Raw genomic sequence first — 26,433 nt, 5'->3', positions numbered from 1 at the left:
AAGACTTGTGATGAAAGTAATTTTCATAGGTGCTTGAAAGTTTACTCCCAATGGGGTAGTTTAAATTCATTTATTTTTAAATTAACCATTAAAATATATGTAATTATAAAAGTGATGGAAATCTACAATTCTTTAAAATGATCATGGCAACTGAAGGAGCAGTAATTTTAAAGACCTATAAGGGATATTTGCAATTTACAAGGAAGCACTTACATGATTTGTTTGTTTAGATGTAAAGTTTTGAAAGGCATTGACACTAACATTTTATTCATTTGGTTCAATTCCCAAATGTGTAATGTACAAGGCAGAGCCAATTTGAAGCCAGGAATGAGATATTCAATCCAAGTCTTTCGCGTGATAACAAGTACCCCAATAACTAAGCTGTTATCTGCTTTCATCTAGTTGTGCTATAGTAGGAAGAAGTAGAAGTAAAGCCAGTGGTTGAATTCAGGAACTGTAATATAATATGGAAACGTTCCAAGTAGCATCTTAAGCACTGTTCCAAATGTCCATCTTTGTAAGGCAAAAACAGAATCTACAAGAAAAAAAATAAGGAAAGATGAAAAAAATTTTAAGTATCTGTTTATTGCAAAGGCAGATATTCAGAGGGAAGGAGATACGGAGAGAAAGATCTTTCATCTGCTTGTTCAGCCCCCAAGTGTCTCCAAGTAGCAGATCCAAAGCCAGGAGCTTCTTCTGGGTCTCCCACATGGGTGCAGGGTCCCAAGGCTCTGGGACATCTTCTGCTGCTTTCCCAGGCCACAGCCAGGGAGTTGAAGGGGAAGTGGAGCACCTGAGACATAACTAGGTTTTCATATGGGATGCTGGCGGATACAAGACAAGGATTCAGCCACGAGACTCTCGTGCCCAGCCCAGAAAGGTAAAATTTGGCATACACTAACTCACATGAGGAATTATTCCTCAGGAAGAGTGATATCAAAATGAAAGCCATTTTGATGATAGCATCTCAAAGAGCAAATCTTCCTAAGATTTTTCTCTGTATTTACACTGTGATTTTTCAGTTTAAAATACATATATATATATATATTTATATATAAAATGATTTTGCCTTACATAGTGAACTATGATTTTCTAGTGAAAAAAAAAGCAGTCCTCTTCAATCACAACACACTGCATTTTGCTGTATTTACCTTTTTTCACAACCTCACCATTGGAAATATCACATTTCTATTTGGAGTAGTGTATCTCTTTATTCATGTCTGTTCAAAAATATACACAAAATATGATCTTAGCAGATTTACTTAAAAGTGGAAATTTGATGAAAATATTGTGATTGCTCAATTTTTTTTTAAAGATTTTATTATTATTGGAAAGCCGGATATACACAGAGGAGGAGAGACAGAGAGGAAGATTCTCCATCCGATGTTTCACTCCCCAAGTGAGCCGCAACAGGCCGGTGCGTGCCGATCCGATGCCGGGAACCTGGAACCTCTTCCGGGTCTCCCACGCGGGTGCAGGGTCCCAAAGCATTGGGCCGTCCTCAACTGCCTTCCCAGGCCACAAGCAGGGAGCTGGATGGGAAGTGGAGCTGCTGGGATTAGAACCGGCGCCCATATGGGATCCCGGGGCGTTGAAGGCGAGGTTAGCTGCTAGGCCACGCTGCCGGGCCCATGATTGCTCAATTTTAAAGGTGGTGAGATATTGTCCAGGCTGTGATTACCAAGTGTAGCTAGGATATTTGCAATAAGACAAAAACAATTGGTTCAAAGAACAAAAGTCCTGTGGATAGACATCCTGCATGTTTTTGGATCCATAGGGGAAACTTTCCCTGAACTCGTTCCCCTGGATACCCAGTTCTCAATTCACTATTGCGTACACATATCACAAGGTCTTTAAGAGTATATTTCAGCTAGGCTTAAATGTGGACTGCTTGAAATGATATTAGAACTGAGAAATCAACCTTAGATTACTTCAAGCACTAGAAATATGCTGGGTTGTTTTCTGTTATCTATTCCTGATGATTTCAAATACTGTCTACCAGAAACAGTCCAGGATGCGTTTTCAGGGTCTATTATAAGTCAAGTCATCCTCACTCTCAGTCCTGGCTGAAAATCATTTCTGAAAGCATTATTATAACCACAACATATAATCCAACAAACACAAAGTCTTCACAACAGATGACAAAGGACTGTAGGGTCTAATAATGCTCCAAAATAGCAAGAGCTTTTGCAAGCCAGTCTTCTAGCTATCAGAGGGTCTGCTTGATAGGTTTCTTTTGTTTGCTTTCTCGGGCTGGTGTCTCTTAGCTTAACCCAGATAGCGCAGACTGGAACTTTAATCAGACTTTAATCAGACTGGAACTTTAATCAGAAGATCATAAAATGGGATGATGCCTTGCTTCCTCAATGAAATTTCAGCTTTCAGTGGTTGTAAATGTCTTATGACTATTTTATGCCATGTGCTTACCATGATATTTGTCGATTGATGAATATTTAATAATTTTTGGTTATAATGAACAATATCTTATGATTCTCTGTAACTGGAAGTCTTGAAACTTTTTGTTGTCCTTTATTTTAAGCATTTGGAGAAGGATTTGGGGAATTTTATGCATTTTAAGAAGTTATTTCTGCTCTGCAACTTAGCATTCTTGGTGCTATTTCATTATACATGTTCTTCAGCTCTTGATTTTTTTGCTTTATTTTATGTAATTCATCTAGAAGTGCTACCGAACAAGATTTCATACTGGTAGGAGGCATCGTTGTGAAACCCCCAGACTGGGTCCAATCACCCAATGCATAGAAAGCCATTGGAGTGGCGGAGGAAAAACGAGTCTGTGCTGCGTAGCATGCAGCTAGGAGCTAGGCAACTATTGCTTAATCCCCAGGCTCCCAACCAAATTAGAAATATAGATCCTTATAGGTTGAAACTGGGGCTGAGAGGTGCATGATCAGCTCATGTCCATGTTATCCTTTGTTCAGTGGAGCCCATGACCTTTGTTTAGTGATACAGTACTCTTTATGGAATTTATGGTGGCCAGGTAGGCTCCAGTTGATCTGGGGGTTCTGTGAACATGAATTCTGCTCAGACTTCAAATTCTTCTACCCAAATTATTCCAGGACAATCCTGTTTATTGGTGTTCTTACCTATTGGAGGAGAAGAAATGACTTCCTGACTCTGTTGATTAGACCCCTGTAAGTCCAGCTGGATAACTCAAGTCAAGGAATTCTTTTGATAAAGGGCAGGCAAGGACACCCTGTGCTAATGGGATTAGGCAGGAGGCTGAGTCTTGCTATTACATTATGGTTTGGATTTAAGCTTTCTTTTTCATCTCCATTTCCTAACCTACCAGAATGTCTACTTTCACATTAACAGTAATCACTATCAGGTTTTCAATTTAAATTTTCATCCTAACCTATATAGAGACATAAAAGGAAGCATACTTATAGTTCATTGCAAAAATAACAGACTCCATTTTTACTAACTGGGATGAGAATTGTGTTTCAGTGCTCTCTCCAAATTACTTAAATTTAGTATTTGTGTTTTTGTTGCTACTTAATTAAACAGGCAAACATTAATGAATTGTTCCAGAATCCTTAAGAATAATTTCTTCCTAATTATGAGAAAGGAATTTTGAGCTATGAAAGGAAAGAAAGAAACTTCATGTTTATTTAACACTCTCCTATACTATATATATTTTAGGTGTGAATGTTTCTTTTTTAACCTAACCTAAAAGTAAGACTTACAATTCCCATGTTCTTCTGGGAAGAAACATGTTCCAACATGGAATGATTCTGAAGACTTTACCACCTCACTTATCGAGCACCATCATGCCAGCACTATCCAGCAGTACCATGCCAATCGAATTTGCAGCTAAGAAAATGAATTTGACACAAGTGGCAACTCCTTTCCATTGTTTTATTTCATTTTAGTCTACTCTCTTTCTTCATTTTCAATTGCTCCACAAAAAAGATTTCTTCCCGTCTGCTTAATTGAAAGGTTGGGTGCAAATGATTGCTTCTCTCTGTGTCCTATGAGAAGAAAGTACCCGAGTGGTGATTGCAGTACTGCAGTTTCATTAAATTTATATCCTATGAATTTACCAACATTTGGCTGTTTGTGTAATCTCAGGGACTGACCAGCTTACTGCCTAATTAGAGGAGCCTGCATCAAAACGTGGCCATTGAAATTTCTGCTCACATCAAGTCTGCCTCTTTTCCTTATGAGGTTATCCTTCAGTGGTAAAGTTTAAAAAACAAAGAAGTCAGGCAGTGCTGTGGCTGAGCAACTCTGACCAGACTCAGAAATCAGAAGTAAAGTCTGGATGTAGTGATTTCACTGTCGCATACATTTCTTCTCTCTCTTGATTCAAACAGATATGCTGTGAGACAAATAAGTACCTGTCATGTGTTTTCAACATGGAAAGAGGAAAAAAAATATTCAAAAATCTAGAAACATATATGAGAGATGCTACCATAAATAAAAAATTCAAATACTAATACATTACAACACAAGTTTACACAGCATTTAAAATAAACTGTTAGGGCAACAATAAGCTGTACATTACTTTTATAGTTATTTTAATAACCAAAATATATTAGATCATGCACATGTGTAATATAGAAATCACACATTAGTTTTAAACACAGATTAATGAAAAAATAGATTTTATCTGGACTGAAATTCAGGATCATCACTATTCCATCAATGATTAGGCAATGAAACCAATAAAACTATTTAGAAAATAAATGTTATTGAAAAAAGATAAAAAAGCAAGCATCTCTGTACCTATCATTATTTTTCTTCGTACACTTCTATTAACATATCATCTGTTACAGATAAAGACAAAATTATTTCCAGTTTTTATGACAGTGTTTGTCTTGCATGATACTGTCTGTTGTATTTTCATTAGTTCTCAAAGGAAAATAATGAATAATCCTAAGTTCTTGTGTGATGAGCACAGGTTGTTCACGTCTCTCCAGGCCTGCACTCAAACAAGACAAAGACCAAGAACTATTCAATGTAGCAAGAAAATACCACTATCTACCATTGCACACAGCAACAAACCCTACTTTTAGACTATGAGATGAACAAATAGATGTCAATTCACATTACAAGTATAGCACATTATCTGTGATAATCAAATACAAAATCTCATAGGGGCAAAAAAAATAGATATATAGTTTTATGTCTCATAACTAACAATGAAAGATAATGCACATTTCCCATGATTGTGTAGGAAACTGAATTTAGGGAACCCTATCTGTATGACCTACCATACTAAAATCTCTATTAGACTTCTTCCAGATCTCACAGTTGTTTCATAATTATTTAGTCCCCTTCCTGGTTTTTTTAATTCCCATTCCCACTTGGCACAGATCAGTGAGTTGGTAGATAAGAATGAAAACACTTTATTGCTTAATTCTTGATCATAAGTCTAGGAAAAGGCTGACAGTAGAGTGTGGTGAGAGACTACTTGACTCAACCAAATACACACTTTCCTCCATTAAGTAGAGCTTGACATGTATCAAAACATTTGAAAATCTCTTAAGATCTTTCTAGAGACCAAACTGATATAAGTTTTGCTAAACAAAAGCATCTGTTTAAAAGTCTTGGGTACGAGTTCTCAGCTGCTTATAGCTGTGATTTCTTATTCCAATATTAGAGCAGGGTATGTATTACACCAGGGAATACTTGACTTTTCTTTCATATAAAATTTCTGTGCAATTTTAGCATGCAAGCCACATTTTTCCTTCCGACCCTCATAAAGGTATTGTGCTGAATCTGTAATAAATGACGTCAGATTTCATTTTTGAGCACCCAACTCTCTTGAAAATTTAATGCCATTTAGGTCAACTAATTCAGCAATATTTTCTTCCTTTTTGCCCTTTTTCCCCCTCTGAAATGTTTTTTAAAAGAATAAAAAGTAAATGTACCTTGAGTGCACTCAAGGATTTTCTAAAAATATTAATTGATGGATCTAACTACACATTGTATGTAACATCTTTGTCATCATAAGTAATCCAGGTTTAATTTAGAAGTTGATTATTTCTCTAAATTATTTCACTTTTCTTTTTTGTATTCTTTGTAGACATTGGTCTTAATGAATTGACTACAAGTCTTTTACTTTATTAAATGAAAGGCAGGCACAAAATTCCAGTGAAGAGTAGAATGATCTTTCTTTTAAAGAGATTACTGTAGTTGCTGGTGGGAACTGGAGTTAGGGGAAGGAGTAACTGTGGAATAAAGGAGACAATCAAGTAAATAGAGTGTGGTGGGCACTGGGGGAAATGGGCGGGAAGGAAATCAAGTACATGGCTATTAGATACATGTTGCAACTAGAAGTCAGACATTTTCTGTGAACAGTAACTCTTTGGAGATACAATGCAGCTTCATCTATTTTTCCCCAAGGCTTACACATTTAGAAAGTCTTATTTCCTTTGTTCTTGTGGTACAAATGGTCTTCTAAATGATTCCTTAGCACTCTGACCACATTCATGAGGACAAATCTCTGTGTGCAGGCTCTTGTCATTTCAATCAAAACCTGAAGATTTTGGAGTCAAGACCAACAACTTTCCTTTCTGTGTCAGTAGTACCAAACAAAATTTTGAGATACAATAGGCTTATTACCCTAGAGTATGTTTGACTTCATAAAATAAAACAATCAATGAGAAAAGAAAGATTCTAGCCCTGGTGTGTGATTACAAATACCATAAAGAGTGGCTAAAATATCACAAATATACTTTCTATTATTAACAATTTTAACTGATCCATGCAAACTGTATATAATTATGGGATTCCATATGATGATGCAATGCCCATCTGGGAAGCCCAAGATCAAGATGATAGTATGTTAGAATTCTGGTGAGGGCTGTCATTGAGAATTTCACAAGCCTGACTACTTAATGACTGTGTCCTCAACATGATACAGAGACAAAGAAATATGAAGTCAGAAAAAGAGAAAGACGCTTCTCTTTTTGTAAGGTCACAGTCCTAAAATGAAAATAGTCTTGCAACCTTGTGGTCTCACTTAACCTTGTATTTTTTTTGCCAAAGAACCAATCTAAGCTACAGTGAGAGCACAGGTTAGGGCTTCCAAATATGAATTCCTGGGAATTAGTAGGAACAGTTCAATGCATAATGTGTATGTAGTCAACTAGCAAGTTAGATGCATTGTATGATGTAGGGTTTGAAGCCAGTACCTGCACAGGCATGCACTTTGATACTGGTTTTTAGATTAGTCAATTTTATATTCAATTGCATTTCATTTAGAAAAATCTGTGCCAAAACATTACATATGTTAGAACTGCAAATTGGATATAATCATGAGATTTAATATATCAATATACATATATACCATCAGAATGAATAGAAATAGTTACACACCATTTTATGCTCTTTTCTCATGACTGGAAAATTGCATCCATTCTTTCTCATTTACCGACTCTAGGCAACTTCTGATTTACTTTCTGGTAGTATACTGTTATTTTATAAAATTCTTCTAAAATACAGTCATAGAGGATCAAGTTTGCTTTTTGTTTTCCCACTTCTCAGTCAGCAAAATCAATATGAACTTGCAAGTGCCCTAGCAGCTGGGAAATTGTCCACTGCTTTCTTAGGCATGTTAGCAGAAAACTTAATCCAAAGCAGAGCAGTCAGAACACAGTCCAGCAATGTGAAAAGGATGTCAAAATCGCAAGTGGTAGTTTAACTTTCTGCATCACTTTGAAATGTTTATACACATGCTAGAAATATAATGACTTTCACTTATCTTGAATACTTTTTGTAAGTAGACTGGTTGAATAGTATAGAAGACATGTGCATATAAGTTCTTTTCAAAACACTTGTACTATGCACATTTTCACTAGTAGTCTGAGTCTGTTCATCCACATCCTGTTGCACAGTTAGTAAATTAAAACACCACCCCTCTGTTATGTTCATTGTGGAACTTCACTGAAGCTTTAATTTACATTTACTAAGAACTAGCACTACTCCATTTATGATGATTTGCTTTTTTATCTAGGCATCTACTCTGATTAAAGTGAAGATTAAAATCACTTCTTCTTTTCTGTTTTTTTAAATTAAAATTTGGAATATAATATGCCATGTCAACAATTTTTATCAGACAGGGAATTGCAAGGTTTTTTCCCTCCCAATCTGTTGCTTCCAATTTTACTTTTTAATACTTTTTAATTGAAGGGGCATTTTTAATCTTATAAAATATGATTTATCATTATGTTTATGGATTCAATTTATGGTATTGTATCAAAGTTCTCATGACTGTCCTTTTCAATACCTTTTAGAAGTTCTATTGATTTATATTTTGCATTTAGGGCTATGATTGCTAGAGACTGAATATTTGCATGTGGTGTAAGGTATGGATCAAATAGCATTGGTCTAGTTCCATTTACAAAAAGAGATGCCTTTTGTTGATATTAGAATAAAGCTAAGTTCACAGAAGGAGCTGGGAATTATTTATCTTTTACACAGATGTTCTATAACATTGGCATCAATTCTTCTTTAAAATGTAACAGGTATCATAGCTTAAGACACTGGACCTGTCTTTTCAACTATGAATATTTTGTGTAATATATAAAGAATTTTTTTTAGTTTTCATGTAAACTTGGGTTTTTGTTGTTTTCAAGATTTTTCCATTTTAGAAATTTGTCAAATTTATCAACTTAAAGTTGATGATAGTTCAATTTCTCGACTTTGAATTCAATCATCGAGAGTTCTATTGCGTTTGATAAGATGGATTTAATTTTTGGCAGAAATTGATCATAACAGATTTCTCTGTATCCTTCTTTGCACCAACAGTGTTGAAAGGATCCAGTCACAAAGCATTCATTCATTCAGATGGTTTGAGAGGTTGTCTTGGAAGGTTTCGGAGTATTCTGATGGGTCAGTGGATTATATCATCAAATGGAAAGTCGTACCTGGACTTGATTCTGGCATGGCAGTGATGGCAGTGATGGCAGTGGTGGTTGTGGTGGTGGTAGAGAAGGAGGAAGGAATTAAGGAGAGGAGGAGACGAACACAGAATACAAATAGAACTGGCATCTTGAAGTTATTTGTAGATAGTACATGCTGCCATGGGCCAGGAGGACAAGGCCTGGGTACTATGGGCTCCCAGCATCAGTGGTCAATAGCCCTGCTTACTACTGTTGAAAGTAAAGGGGCTATGATGGACAGGATCGGCAGGGTCCCAGGTCATTCCGTGTCAGAGCTGGCAGAAATGGGCATCTGATAACATGGGATGTGAGTGGGCATCTACATTGAATGGTGGTCATATCATTGCTAATCTGATTGAGCATCCTGAAGGAGGAGGCTGCTTAACTGGAGAGGGGACAGAAAACATGGTAGAAGTGGAGGTCTCCATGGCCCTAGGGAAAGAGCTGGGCTTGAAGAAGAAGAAATAAAAGAAGAAATGTGCTGGTCTATCACTTTAGAAAGTACGGGTCTGAATTCGCATACTCTTGGATGGAGCCCAAAACAACTCATTTTAAGAGCATGAGCTAAGGCCTAGGAAGATGATGGGATGAACAGAGGCCGACACAGGGCTATGTCTGTTGACAGTTCCATTCGGTACGGTAGCCACAACATCACCGGAAGCTTATTAAAAGCAGATGCTATCACTTTCACGTATCATCTTTGGAATTGTCGTTATGAGCAATTTCTGGGCGGCATTCAATATCAAATTTGTCCTACAGATCACTGAAACGTTATATTTTTATTTGTACATGGTTTTTGTGTGTATTTGCTTTTGTACAGTTTCTAGTTCTGTATCTTCAAGTCCACCACTTTCTTCCAATTTGAGTTTGAAATGTAGCTAAGTCCATTTAGTGATGTCATACATCACAATTCTCAAAATTAGAAATTGTTTTATTTGTCTGTATTTTTAGATATTTGCAAGTGTCTATATGGCATACTCAAGCTTTTCTGTGTTTTCCCAGTGTGGAAAGGATAGTAATAACTTTTGCGTCTACCTGCAAATGTCATCAGCTATCAGTTTCCTGGGTTTTCTTTGATTGATTGGCTTTATTTCTTGTAATGGAGCCTATATTTCCACTCTGGAGGTCAGTTATGATTTAATATTATAAATTTTGCTATTTGTTCTTTTTGGCGAAGGCTAACATGAATTTCTGTATTTTGTTCTTGTGACTCACCATCCATGTGGAGGTTGGGTTGAGTTCCAGGCTCCGCCTGGTCTCTGCCTGACCATGACTATCGTGGATGCTTGGAAAATGAATCTGTAGATGGAAGCTCATCTGCCAGCCTGTTACTGCTGCTCTGCCTCTCAAATAAAATGAGAACCAAAAATAGGAGTAGAAATCTGGTGTGTCTGCAGTTAATACTAATAATACATGTATAGAATGACAGTAAGATGCTAACAAAGACAAGATTTGTTCCTGGGGGGCCAACATGGTGGAGCCACAGGCTAATCTTCTAAAACAGTATCCTGTCTCCCTAATTTGGTCTGGTCCACCTCTGGCCAATGCAGCCATTTTGGGAGTGAGCCAGGGGATAGAAGATTTCTCCCTCTCTCGCACTCTCTGTACTCCTTTCATTCTCTATAACTCTTTCAAGTAAGATGAACACATTTTTAAAATATTTTTTCTTCTTACAAAACAATAAGCAAATAAACAATTATAGTTTCTTGATCCTCTTTCCATGTGCAATACTCCAAAAATTTATAGTGACAGACTGTTAGATAGTCAAAACAACTTCAAATTATCAAAACTCATAATTGCCCTGAAACAGTTCACTTCATACTTCTTGGAAATTGTAAGACAAGCAAGACAACTTGATAAACAGTTGCAAACTTCACTCATTCTGCTGCCACTTTCTCAACACATCCATTCTTCAATTCTCATGACACCCTTCATTGCAGAAACTTTTATCCCAGTACTTCACAGAAAAAAAAAAAAAAACAGATGTATCAGAAAGGTCATGTAACATCTAATGTTGAATTACTATGGAGATTTAAATTCAAGCTCAGCAATCTTGAAAACTGATGACCTCAACAACACAGTCTAAAAAGGTAGAATTTCTGTGAATTATATCTTTTATTTTAAAAAAGTTAATTTCAAGCATCAACGAGGAAAGGATGAATTGTTCATTTGTCATCAATTGTATGACAGTGATGCCAGTGAAGTAATACATGAAGCAGCACCCAGTGGACGTACTATTGCTAGAAGCCAGCTACAAGAGATAGAAATGTGACATCTATACTGCTTAACGCGTTTTTTTATCTTCTCATGAAAATTCAGATGACATTTTTAAATCTGGTAAAAATGCAACTGGTATGAAGCTGTTTCATAATTCTAAGAACAGTGTATATGATATTTTCTTTATAATTTCTACTTTCTTCCAATGGTTCCAAACTTATCCTTTGGCTGAATACCAAGTTCTCATTTTTTTTCTTCCTAAATACTCACATTTACATGTATTTAGATAATTTCCATTCATTTTTCAAATACGCAACAATGAATGAATTTATAGCTCAAAAGGTATGTACTTACTAATCTATGTTAAGGAAGAGTCATCATCACTTCTGTTGAAATGCCATGTCTTAAAAGTGTCCCACTATCTAAGTGCTATTTTAATTCACACATACTCACGTAGAGGCACACACACACACACACACACACACACACAAAACAATGTCAAACCCGTAATGTGCTTAAGGAGCATAATGTGTTTTTAGCCGCATACTCCCATGACACATAGGTCCAAATGTTGAAGCCAATTCTCATTCTGGAATTCAAGACACTGGAATCCAATATCCTGGATTGTGTTAGGAAAACCTACGATCTTTACCTTTAACAATCAATTTCACCCATATTACCTATCTCTTTGTCTATAACAATTTTATTATTTTTTATGATGTACTACCCTTATCCCATTAATAGTTTACCACATTTTATTCAGTAGGGGAGTTCCAAATTTATCTATTGCAGTTAATCAGTTTGAATAAATAATGAGTGGAAACGTTCTGCATAGTTGCACAAATTGGCTCTAATGCAATGCTTGAGCTAAACTGATGAGTTCCAAGAAGAGTTATATCTAACACAAGATACCCAAAAATGGAAGATTCATCTCTCTGCTCTGTTCAGATTTCTTGTTGGGGACGTGTGTGTGCGTGTGTGTGTTCCTATGTACTTAGGTTTCCGCTGCCTTTCACAAATGCCATACCATAATTTTGCATCATAATAGAGTGTTTTATTTGTGTCAAATTAATGCTTTCTGTAATAAAAGCAAGTGTCAAAATAAAACTGCCTGAAAGCTGCATTTTGTGTAGAATAATGACATTGAGACAATAATCAGTTAAGAGACAGATTTTCAGGAAATGAATGCTCGGAATCACAAGTTTGAATATCACCTAGAAAGAAATGGCTGTTACTATGTGCCTTCATATCAGAATTTTACCAACACCCAGTGAGATTTTCCTGGGGTGCAATACATCTGAGAAGGTTAATGCAGTACTTAACAGACTAAAGGTGCTGAATCCCTGTAAGAGGATTGCATCCAAAACAATATAATTTCAGATTTATGGACCTTTAAAGGTTCACCAAGTGGGAATTCCTATCAGAACACTTTGGCAGCTTTATTCTTTCCGTGGGCTTTATGTTTTGCCTGAGAATGAAAGCCATGCATTCCAGCTCTGCAGTTTGAGAGAAAGAAAGCAGAGCAATCTACAAAAATCTCCAGCCAGCTCAAATTGGTGAAAAAACATCTTCTGACAAAACGATAATTTCATATCAAAGTTGGATGTTTCTGGTTTCCTCTAATCATTGACCTTCCACATGAACACTTCATCATGTAGGTCATTGTCTAGTGTTCCCTATGTCAGCACAAATACAAGCTTTAGAAATGACACTTGACTGGGAGCAGCACTACTACTCTCCCAGATAAGAGCTTTGCAAAATGGAAAAGAAAATCACAGTGTGAAAAAGAAAAACCACGTAAAAACGATAAATGTCTCAGCACCCTGCGGAACCACACTGGACTGCATGGAAGGACATCTAAATGTGTTTCCCTAAAACTCTGATGACCGCATATTTCCAAGATCCATGTCAATCAAAATATTTTTATTTCATAATTAGGTAATAAAGATTAATGGGAGTCTGTTGTAGTCTCAAACTGTTTTACTTAAAATTCTGTTCTGGCATCAAACCGTATCCAGGATAGGGCTGAGCTATGAAATGTTTGTAGGTGTAATTCATCCAAAATATCTAGATTATAGATATCTAAAATAATAGTTATTATGACATTTCCTTTTCGCTATGTTTTTTAATGAACAAATCTGGACAAGCATTTGAAGATGTGGCTAGTATGCCACTTGGAATGTTCATATCGCATAGCAGATTTTTGAGAGGCTCAAGTCCTGCTTCAGCTTCTGACACAACTGCCTTCCTTGTCGTATACATCTTGGAGGCAGCAGACGCAGGAAATTTGAATGGACTTCTTGGCTTTTTCCGGCTTTTACCAATACCTGCAACTCCTGCCTGCAAAACCAGCATCCAATATGGGCACAGGTTCATTACCTGTCTGCTGCACTTCCAATTTAGTTCCCTGTTACTAGTCCCGAAAAAGCAGCTGAAGATAACCAAGTTGTTGGACTACTGCAGTTCAAGTGCGAAACCCAGATGAAGTAACTGGCTCCTGGTTTCTGCCCTTGCCATTTGTGAGTAAAGCAGTGAATGATTCTCTTTCTCCCACTCTCTCTCAACTAAAAACAAATAAATCGTGAAAGAAAAAAAAATCAATGGTGAAATTGGCAGAAGGCACACAATGTAACCACTGAAATACGGCCAGAGTTTCTTCTAACTATGACCTACTATGCATATAAAAATCTTTACACAAGCCTTATTGCACCTGAGGAAAAGGCATTGGTGACTGCCAGCTGCCTATTGGCTTCCTACTTCACCTAAAACAAAATGGGGTCAGAAACAGTCTGTCCTTAACCCTGGGTAACTGAGACTAAATCAGTGTCGGAGAGTGTGTCCCAAGCTATACAGATGAGACAAAGAGATGCATAGACTGACTGGACGATAGGTTGACAAGACCTCAAATTAAAGAAGAGACAGAAACAAGGAGACTGGATGTGTTTGAAGCATCTTACAGCTTATAGTCATAGCAAACTAAATACATTCCAACTTGAGAGGTTATTCTAAAACTTCACAACAAAGACATATATCCTGTTTCAGTTACCCGATTTTCAACATCAAAAAATCACAAATCACATCAAAAGGCAAGGCTTGAGAAGGGGGAGGGTGAGGCTAACACAATATTAAGGGACAAAGAAAGCATCAGATAAGAATGATTTTGAAATTGTAAGTCAAAGGATGCTACACAGCACTGCTTAATTTAACAAGAAATAATGGAGGACATAGATACCTGGACAAACACATGGTTCTTTCCATAAGAAAAATAGAAACCCAAAACAGAATTGGAAATAAGTTATGGAAAATAAAACTACAGTAGAAACGAAGAATACCTTCACTAATGAAGTAGTCTTTGTGATTTTGGCAATCAATTTCATGTGTTTGAGAAGATTAGTGAATTTGGAAATATGTCAATATTTGCAATTTAAAATGTCAACAAAAGGTCCTGGCACTATAGCATAGAAGCTACAGTTCTCGCCTCGAACGTGCTGGGATCCCATACGGGCGCCGGTTCTAACCCAGGCGGCCCTGCTTCCCATCCTGCTCCCTGCTTGTAGCCTGGGAAAGCAGCTGAGGATGGCCCAAAGCCTTGGGAGACTTGGAAGAGCTCCTGGCTCCTGGCTTCGGATTGGCTCAGCTCCAGTCGTTGCAACTGCTTGGAGAGTGAACCATCAGATGGAAGATCTTCCTCTCTGTCTCCTCCTCTCTGTATATCCGTCTTTCCAATAAAAATAAATTTATCTTTAAAAAATGTCAACATAGGAATAATAAACTAAACCAGGGAATAAGATAAATTGTGATTTTCAAACATTATGCATAAAAACACATCCTGACCCAGCTGCCACGGCGATCTTTCACTTCTAGAGTTCAAAATGTGAGAAAATATATTTCTTTGATTTAAACACTCAGTATGAGATACTCCTTATGGTAACCCAAGTTAGCTAATACAATCTCCAAAAACTAGCCATTTCTGTGGAGATGAAATGAAAATGTGAAGTGCCAAATAAACATCAGTATACAAGGATATAAAATAAATTAAAATGATGTTAGAGAATGTCTTGAATTGCATATGAAATAGTTATCTAAAAGAACCAGAGCTCCATTTTTCTCTAGAGTGTTGATAATGGGATGAACAGTTGAGTATTTGGAATATTTTTATAAAATTACATTTTATATCATATGAAATGATCACAGTGATTTTTAAATTACATAACTAAAAACTAAGAAACCTGGCCCAAAATGGAAAACACTTAATTGCATCAGTATAGTTGTATATTTTGATGAGATGTTAAACTTAGTATTCAAGTATAATAAATGGAATGTGAATACCATAAAGCAGTGCTCTCTAACCCTTCAAAGATGCTGAATTTTTATATATATGTGAACAATTACCTAGGAGAATCTTACTGAAATTTTGTCTTGAATCATATTTCTAACTAGCATAAGACTTTTGATTAAAAAAATAAAATGTAAATTGCATTGTTTCTTCTGTTATAAATATTCTGCTAGCTTTTTGGGGAATAACATTTAAAATACATACAGCTGAAATAAACTTTAATTTGCACATTCTATAAGCAAAGCAATTAAGGTAGAAACAAATTTGCTGTGAACTCAGTGTCCCCTGAGCCTCAGGGCTCTATGATTTCATAGCTTCTTTCAGAGTTAATACCCTAGCACCTGCTTCCCTCAGCCCGCTGTTGTGTTTAATTTGTAGAAAGACATTTTAACTGACACGAGTTAAGATTGATATTTCTTTAAAGAACATGTTCTCATCTGTCATAGTTCTCCTTCTGTCAGAGAGCACTGGAGTGACCACAAGTAATTTTAGCATGCATTTAACAGAAATCAGGTTCAGTTGGCAGAAAATGTGTATGCAGTGGTTGTAAAGTCGTACATGTAATTAGGGCTAAGTGAGTGTGCTGTGCAGAAATAGTTAATTGTCCTAAAAATCATTGTGCTAATGACCCAATGCAGTGACAAAGGGCTTTGTGTCAGAAGAATATAACTGCAACCCACAAATATAACTGCAGAAACATGTAAAGAGTAGAAGTTAGAAAAGTCTGAAGCTAAAAAGTATTTGTTGCTGAAATATTCTTGTAAGCATTAAAAAATATGAAATTGCAAGCCGAGTGCTCAACTCTCATCAGTACCTAATCCCAACGGAGTTCCTCTCTATCAGACATATACTCAATTATGTATTTGACTGCAAAGACACCCTTCATGTATAAAACCGGGAATCATGTGAACTGCAATTTATTAAAACTTCAATATTTACAGAGTACAGACCTACAGTATTACCATGGAGAGTATGTCTGAAATTTCTTGCATACAAAATAATGCAATAGAATTTTCCCAAGTCTGAAAGCAATCATTAAAATCAATATGATTTAACCCATACTCACTTGTGAAACAAATGATATTTTCTAAATTACTCTTTTTAATTGGAAAGGTGTCAATCATGCTAGTGGAAAGATTGAGCTGCATTCCCAATTTATGAAGAAAATTAGGAAAACTGTTTTTAAATTGTCATTATTAATTTAAAAGCCATCAAGCAAGTTTGTGGAAAGACAACTATATTCCCATTTTAGTAAAAAATACAAAATTGTTATACAAAGAATATCCAGTAAAAGCAATAAAAATTACCATAAAGATAAATCAGCCAGAATATCAATAAGAATATTTGAGAATCTGTTTGTGGACTCCAGTTACTTCCCTAAATTTGTATTTTACTATGATTCAGTTATTATATATATAAGAACCTTTACGTCATACTAATTTTCCTGCAGTACCAGCTTCCTATATGGGAGGTGGTACATGCTCAGCTCCTCCAGTTCCTATCCAGCTCAAAAGTGGCCCACGGTCTTGGATTGCTGCTCCTTTGCTGGAACTCTTGGCTCACAGCTTCAAACTGGCCCAGCTCTAGCTGCTGCAGCTGTTTAGGGGAGTGAATCGGGAGATGGAAGATTTCTCCCTCTCTTTATCTCTCCCTATAAGTTTCTCAAACAAAGTAAATAAATCTTTAAAAAAGTATGTTTTTAATGTTCATAAAAATTAGATTTCCCTTGTCTCTAAGGCAGGTACTTTAGTGTTAATGATACTAACAGGCAGCCAATGTAAGAAGACTTCATATATAATTACAAGAAAGTAAATAAGGAAGCTTCAACTTGAACCCATCATTACGTTATTTAAGTGGTAATCTTTCACTTTCCTGGAAGATTCTCAGAGAAATTGCAATGGCTTTTTTACTGATATTAGAAAGATGGAGGTACATGCAAGGTGGATCTCAATTACCTACTGTTGCTAGAGGCGCATTACTAAAACGTTCGACATTAGAGCACACTCCAGGTAAAAAAAAACTGTTTTAGTTTTCCTCCTCTAAGATCTTTACTGTTTTGAATATTAGGTTCAATCCCTTACTTACCAACTCAAGAGATTCAGATAAACCATAAATTTTGTTCTGCAAGTAAGTCAACATTTACAAAAAGTGACACATTGAAAGACTAAATTATTCTTTGGAATTTTTATGCAGAAAATATTTACAACTCAATGACCATTTGAGCATCACTGCCTGTGATGTATTCACTCAACTAACACTGATAATAGGAAATTGTGTGATGATCCGTAATTATCCTAATTGCTATAATTAAAATAGTCAACACTGCACTGAGTCTTAATTATGCATACAGATGTAGACTTATTTTACATATATAAGATAATTACTTTTCAAAGCAAACACAGATTATTTTCTTCAAATGCTTTAGTATTCTCCCTAAAATATCTAAGAATGTTATTTCAAGGTAATTAATATTAAACCTGGAGCTTTAGTTAAACATCCTGGGTGCAGATAAAAATTTGTCTCTTACATGTAGTCAAAATGACAATTATATTTTTGTAATATCTGATACAACATAACTCATACAGCCTTTCACCAGCCAGTTTACATGCATCTGAGGCAGAAGACAGAGTACTTCATTAATATCCAACATTTAAGAGTTGGCATTGTGGAATGGTTGGTCAAATGCCACTAGGTGCCAGCATCCCATAGCATGCACTGGTTCTGGGCCTGGCTACTCCACCAGTTATTGCTAGTGTGCTAAGAATGTAGCACGTGTTGGTCTAAGTGCTTGGCCCCTGCCAACCTTCCACCCCATGGTAATCACTGAGTTTGCAATTTGTGGCTTTCCATCTGACCCCGTCTTTACTATTGCAGCCATTTGTTGAGTAAACCCACAGATAGAATCCCTTCATTTCTCTTTATCACACTCTGGTAGCACTGCCTTTCAAACAAAGAAAAATCTTTTTATAAGAGATTAGGAAAGTTATGATTTTATGTAAATGCTTCATAGCTTTATTTTATGAAAATGGGTATAATTTCAAACATCACATCAAATCTTGAGCTAGGGATAATGAATCCGTGCCAAGGATGATATCCTAACCTTTCTGACAATCTTTCAGCATGATATAAATGAAAGCATATTGTAAAACTCCTTTCTAGGCAATTTTTAACAGTTTTATAGAGAAATGTAAATCATTTGTGTATTCAAGGCTAACATTTTAAAGCAAAAATCGGAAATAAAATTATATCCTTAATACTTTTTTTTCAGAATCATACAAGAAGTAAGCATTTAAGCAAGACAATGACAGACATTTCTTAAGAAAATGCGAAGCCTACCTCTATTTTCTTGCAAAAGAATCTTGATGTGATATTTTTATGCAAACATCTGAGTTCATTTTAACTGAAAATTGAATTTGCTTCTAGTCTTTTAAATAAGTCACTCCAACTCTCTCCTTGTGTTTTTATTATCCTGAAAAGTTAGCACAGAAGCAAAAACAAGAAGTGTTAATGCAAGGGCAAATTTTCATTTACATGTTACGATTCATAAAAGCAAATTATTAATACATGAATAAAATTGCAAAGTGTAACTAATATTATTACAAAACTATATAATTGCATAAATTACACATGAAATAAGCATATATGAACATATGTTTCAAATAGCAACTTTGGAAATAAGAAGATTGTATATAATATTAATGAGCTAGAATTAATTAACATGCATATATTTGTGTGTGAGTTTGCACTAGTTTGTAAGCTGTGGGATAGATTTTGTTCTCCCTCTCTTTCTCTTTCTTTCTGTCTCTCTGTCTCACACACACACATACAAACACTCAGTTCCAGAAATTAATAATTTAAATATATGTTTATTTTCATGTGCATCTTTAATAAGTTAAAAGATTTAAATTCACAATTAAAAATAAGACTGTTTCTTGCACTGTCATACTATGGTCTATTTAGCCATTTCCTAATTGGTGAATATATGAACATGTTCCCTATTTTTCATTATAAATAGTTCTGAGAGGAAAACCACAATGCAGGCCTTTCTCACATGGACTGTTGTACATTAGCTATGAATACAGCTGTTATGTGCATTTTGGTCCATTCCAGGTTTCAGTGCAAGTCTGCTTTCAGAAAGCCACCTTGAATTCCACCTGTCCAACACAGACATTAATACTACTCTGTTGTTTTGGAAGGATGAATTTCAACAGTTTGTAGGTTGGCTTAAAGTGAGGAAAATCTTGTAAATTGTCATTATGCAATAATCCTTAAAAAGATGATATATACGAAAGGAGTGCCCATAAACATAGCACAGAGGATGTTATGAAGTCCAGTATTCTAGTGTTAAGATATACTTGACAGTTTCACTGGGAGTCCAACTTTTATTCAGAATTACAGATTCATACTGCAATGAGGCAAGTTACAGTAATTTTGTATGAGACTATCTTAGCAACAATGCTAGAAATAAATATGATTTAAGAGATTCTTGTAGTTTCTTCTTAGGGGAAAGATCTGTATTTGTTTATAAAAATGTCCAATTAATGAACACAGAAATGGTATCCTACTTGGACTAGGTCTGGAGGTGCTGGAAAAAGAAGTAAATCTATAGAAGATGAGTGGGTGCAAAAAGAGAAGCGAGCCTGCAGAAAATTTATGACAACTTGTGCAGGATGGATAATAGATAGTTTAGACTTTATTGATGACTTTGGTTTCACTTTTCTGTCAAATTTGAAATTGTACTAGAACACACCTCTCAGAATTTTAGCATTCTTGGAAAAGCGGGTTTTTGGTTTTGTTTTGGTTTTGGTTTTTGTGTTTTACAAATATCTGGGGGATGGTTAGAATGGAGGATGATGTGGATACTATTGGAAGTGAAATTATTATCAGCAGAAGATACAGAAAGAAACAGGACATTAGAAGTGAAAATGCAAGCCACAATTTGACATCTTGTCTCATGTATTCTTTTTTTTTTAATTTTTATTTTTCATGATAGTTTCCTAGGCTCAGGATTTTCCCCCACTACCCTCCCCACTCCCTTTCCCCATCCCCCCACTGTTTTCTTCTGTATTATTATAATAGCAAAGTCCTTCAACACCAGTCACAAGTCCATTGTTCTGTAGATGCATACTGCCCACATATCTTCACATCTAGTATGTTAGCTGCCATTATAACTGTTCTTCTAGATGAATTTATGTATGTACATGTTTACCTATATAGCTATCAATCTTGTAATGTGCATGAAGGTTGCCTTATATCAGAAAGAACATGTGTTATTTGTCCTTTTAGGATTGACTTATTTCTTGGAGTATAGTGGTCCCATATATCTCATCAATAATATGCAAATTCATAGGGTATTACACTCTTTGGAAACATTCTTTATATTTGCTCATCTTGTTAATGAGTTAATATTAATGATCATCTAACTGAAAAGTAATTTTTGTAATGACTACTGTGCATACCCTTCTGAGTTAAAAAACCTGAATACTATTCATTTATGTTTTCTCTCTGCCTTATGTATTTTACAGTTTCTTGGAATATCTGTATCTAAATCATTTGACTGATTATCCTACAGAGGCAACACACCTTGTAAGATATTTTAAACAGGTGACATTCTTTTTTTTTTTTTTAATAATCTTACTTAGTTGATTAGGGAACAAAGTGTCAAGGGCTACAGGGTGAAAGTGGGTAATAACATTGTTTCCACAGCAATATCATTTTACCCTGTATCTGGGGTCAGGGAAAAAAACAAAGGGAAAAGCCCCACCCAACCTCCCACCCATCCCAGATCCCCAACGGGAGGCACGCTCTGAGGGTCCTGCTCATACAGTTTTGATAGTTCATCAGTTCTGGATTGCTGCCAATCTCTCAGTTCCAGTCGCAATGAACCCTATTCAGAATCCACTGGCTAACAGTCTCTTCATGGTTGGGGTTCTGAGATCAGCAGTTCAGTTGGAGGGATCTCCAAAGAAACTTCGTCTGAGATGATCCCAGGCCTGATTCTTGCACGAGTTTGCTAGTACAGAGTCCGACACCATCCGTCAAACCAATCAGCTTATGCTCATGCTGGTCGTTGGGATTACTGGGTTCGTTCTGTTTCCAGCCCTGTCTTCCTCGTGAACCAACGGGTGTTGTAGTTCAGTTCGATTCTGCCCACTTCATACTTGGTCCTCACGCAAACCGGTTGGAGCTGCAGTCTAGTTGGGGCGACTCCCCATAACTCCCACCAGTTCTGCCCCCTACCCTGGTTCCCATGGTTGCCAGTACACACCGCAGGCTTGTCAAGTCTGTCCCACATCCTGTTTAGCTCTCGCACGTGTTGATGGGCATTGAAGCCCAGCTCAACCCAACCAACCTACTATCCAGCCCACACACCTACTGGCAGGTGCCCTTCTGTCCAGCCACCCCTGCCCCTGTCCTGGTGTTCGTGCTGTCCAATGAGAGTGGTAGCCCCGTTGGAGGTGCCCACTATTTCCCTCTAGGCCACACTCACTCCCAGATTATGCACTCTCCGGGTAGTTCTGGCATTAGACTTGACAGAATTAGCTCCAAGTGCCAGCCTCTGCCAGCTAGTACTGCGGCTAGCCCAACCAACGCTTACCCACTCTAGTTTTTGCTTGCACCAGTCGGAACAGTCAGCCCACTGTGGCCCTTCCCTTATCTAGCCCACATGCGGCCCACAGGTGTAACAGCCCTGCCTATTCTGATCTGCCCCCATCCTGACTCATGCTTTCCAATGGAAGTAGTTGTCCAGCAGGGGAGCCCACGTTCCCCTGTCAGCTTTGCCTCCTCCCCCTGATTATCACATGTGCTGTTTGGGCGCTGCAACCACATCTGGTACGGCTCATCTCACCTTGGCATTCCTTATTGTGTACTAGTATGTGTCGCAACCGAACCTGGCTCAACCCACACTCTGTTCTGGCGCTCGGACTCACCAGCGGGTGATGTGAACAGGTTCAGCCTGGTCTGCCCCCAGTCCATGCCATGTGTATACCAGTGGGATAATTTCCGTAGCCTGTTCTGGGCTGTTTCCTATTGTGCTTCTTGTGCTTACCTGCAGGGACTGTGTCCTGCCAGAGGAGTTAACAGGTGACATTCTATGCACTTAGTTTTAGGAGCGCTATATATTTCCGTCTCAGAAATGAGTGTGCCATGAGCAGCTGTAGCTGAACAAAGAGCTTGTCCCCTCACTTCACTGAAGAGCTGAGCTGGGCTGAGCTGGAGAGAGCTGAGTTGCCAGGAGTGAGTTTTGAATTAAAACAGCCAGGCAAAGTGAAGGTAACAGCCAAGCCACAGTCACTTGCTGTAGTACTGTAAGAGGCTAAATGCAGAGAAAACACCAGCTTCCCAGTTCTCCCCCATGCAATGTCATGGGGACAAGGCAGTCATCAGATGGATCTACAGATCTTGGCCACCTCTACTAGGGAAGGTGTTGCAAGTGAAGTCTGCACCTTAATGGAACCAGAGTAGAAAAGTCACATAATCAAAACCAATGTAAGAAGAATGGGTAGCAATAAATAACTGTAATAGCGTGATAGTCAACTCAGAGTAGTTAAGATCTCCAGCCAACCAGAAAGCTATGCATAGTATGTAAATGTGTTTTGCAAAAGAGACTATTCAAATGGTCACTATACTGCAAAGGTAGATTATAATATGATGAGCATAAGTTTTTAGCTATCTTAGTGAATATGTTTAAAATGTTTAACCAAATTCTATTTACCCTCTTTGAAAGATTTTAAAAACTGCTACTATCACAGTTGCAGTTTATTTTAATTCTCAAGATCAAACATACAAAGATCGTGGAACTACTATGATTCATAGTATTTTCATATTCAACAAAGAACCACTGACTTACAGTGTTTGTTGCTTGAACTAGAGCTTCTTGGGAAATAGCATGCTGACCTTTCAATTGAAAGGTGGTACTTGTAATGCATAAATCCCCACTGTTCATCATATAATCTTATAGATCAAAAGCGTAGCTCAAGAGTAACACCTGGATGGAGAAAATCCTAGTACCAACAAGGTCAAGGATTTCACTGTATATACCACGTACAAAAAATAAGAAGGTCATCAGTGACAACAAGAGAATTCATTTAAACCTCTCTGCTATGTATGTGGTTTTTTTTTTTTTCAAAAACCCAGGTAAATGCTGATATCGATTATCTCTTAGAAGAAATGCATTCCTCTATTTCTACTATCTGTACTGCTTTGAAGATAGAATGCCAACATGTTTGGGGACCTAATGGACCCTGTGGGCAAATCCCCTCAATATAGCAGACAAGAGACTAAAAAATGTGTTCCCTTTCTGATGGGTTATTTAATCTGTATCTCCACGATGTGTAAATATTTGTAGTCATTTTTCAAGAGAAATAATTGATGAGAACATAAGACCTCAATAATACCATTTTTTACAGCACAGTTACACATTACATTACCTGGACAATTCTGAGAAAATTCCGGATTATCTGGCCCTGAATATTAATGCTATTTATACTGGAATTGAAACTGCGAATGTAATTACATTGATACGATCAGACAATATCAGCAAGCCCACAAAACAGAAGTAAAAATTTTGCACTCACGCTGACGATAATTTGATTCTTCTTCACGTTTTGTCTCTTTGTTCTGTGGCATGTGGAAAACAAAGTGTTTTTTAAAAATGAGATATGTACAATTAATCAGTATACATACAAATTAAGCTTGGACACGAATAAATACTATGCAGTCATGAAAAAATGAAATATTATCATGTGAAAAACAAGGATGAAAATAATATTCATTATGTTAAGTAATAAGTCAAGCTAAAATGAAAGGTGCTAAATTATCTCATTCAAATGACAAATCTAAAAAAGTTGGCTTCATGAAAACTGAGAATAGAATGGTGCTTATCAGAGTCTTGAAAATGAAGGACAGAGGGAGAAACTGGGTGAAGCTGATTAACAAGTAATAAGTTACAGTTAACTAAGAATAAAAAATTGTAGCATTTCACTACAGGGTAAGTAACATAAATAATGATAATGTACTGAAAATTTCTTTAAGATTTCTTTTTTTATTGGAAAATCAGATGTAAACAGAGAGGATGAGATACAAACAGATAGATCTTCCATTAATTGGCTCACTCCCCAAGTGGCTGCAAGAGCCAGAACTGAGCCAATCCAAAGTCAGTAGCCTGGAGCTTATTCTGGGTCTCCCATGAGCCTGCAGGGTGCCAAGGTTTTGGGCCATCCTCTACTAATTTCCCAGGCCACAACCAGGGAGTTGGATGGCAAGCAAAGCAGCTGGGACATGAATTGGTGCCTATATGGGATCCTGGCACATGGAAGGTGAGGACTTTAGCTACTAGGCTCTCCGGACAGACAAAATTTGCTATCATTTTAATGTGACATTTCACTAGTTAGATTTCATTCTTTCCCAAACCAGCTTGTTTAAATATATAATTTAAATATTAGATGTCATTAAAAAACACAGAATTTATGTGAACACATTCATCTCATTTTGATACATTAGAAAAACCAAACCAAGAAAATAGGTAAATGGAATAGTTGGCACTAGCTACACACAATCCACACAAACTATCCGAGAAGGGATTATTAAATTAAATTTATTTATTTTGGGATGTAAAATTGCCTAGATTTGCTGCCCTTGTCAGCAGGATCAATAAATAATGGTTTAATGGCATGAACAGTTTCACAGAAAGAGAATTATGAGCTCTCTGTAGTTGGACTAGAGTCAGGCTGTTTCTCATTCATTTGGATACTACTATTCATTTTCTCTGCTGTAACTACATAACTGGAAGATTTAAGTGCATGATTCTATTCTTACATACCTGAAACACAAGCTAACACACATATCTTACTTGGATTGAAACCATAGCAGTAAAGGAGAATGTGTTTTGAAACATCAGTTTAGCACAAGGCATCAACAGTAAAAAACTACCTTCTGGATCTCTAAAGATCTTCCCTTACATTTTAACCATGCGAAATTCAAGTGATGTCTAAGCTGACAGACATAGCTTAGGGAAAGCCCAGGGAGAGGAAGACCACCTTTTTTCTGCTCTGGAGACAGCGCACACCCACCATGTTACAACAGTTGATGACACTGGCCTCTGTTGTTCGGCTGTTGAGTTCTGTGCAGCCTTCAGAGAGAGGGAGCAGCCCTGGCTTTGCAGACCTGTGAGCTCTGCCACCGAACATCTGTGTGATTTGGGATGAGGCAGCTATGCTTTGAACATTGTAGCCTGCATCATAAAACTGAATATTACATTAGCTAATGCAATTTCTATGAGAGTAAGTGAGCTAATGGAATAAACATCACAACAAGTAATGATATGTCTATCACTATTAGTAATAATATAACAGCCACAATTTGATGAGCATTACACATCTTCCAGATATATTTGAGTAAATCTATAATGTTTTATTTAATGTTCAAAACTATTGATTTAGAAAAATAATATTGAACTTCCAAAAAGATTTGGAGACTTCCAAGCATTCTCAAGTGTTTAAACAACTTGTCCATTTGATTTACTTATCATAACCTCAAAATAATGTGATTTTGACATTAATATTCAAACAATTGTACAGATCATTCTCATTTGTGTAGTAAAAAAAACAAACATAATTGTCTGATTTTGTTTAAAACCTTATTTGCTTGCAGATTATTTTTAAGGGTAGACACCAAAATTCTACACCCAAAATTTGATTCAATTGTCATTTTAAAACATCATAATAAAATTTGTAAAGTCAAAAAAAATTATGAAATACAGTTAGAGCCGTGATGATTCCCAGGCTCTCTGAAATGTGAACTTTTATGCTGCTGCTACTACTGCTTGACAAAAGTGTTAGAAAAAACAAAATAACTTCCAAGTAGTTCATTGAAGTAAGCATCACTACCATAACTTCTAATTGAATTCCGTCATTTTTGGTGCTAGAGTCTATCATTTTAGAAATTACCACAGTTGTTTACATGGACTTC

Source organism: Ochotona princeps, chromosome 14 (genome assembly GCF_030435755.1).
Source record: "Ochotona princeps isolate mOchPri1 chromosome 14, mOchPri1.hap1, whole genome shotgun sequence".
Lineage (NCBI taxonomy): Eukaryota > Metazoa > Chordata > Mammalia > Lagomorpha > Ochotonidae > Ochotona > Ochotona princeps.
Note: the sequence above shows the minus strand (reverse complement) of the source record.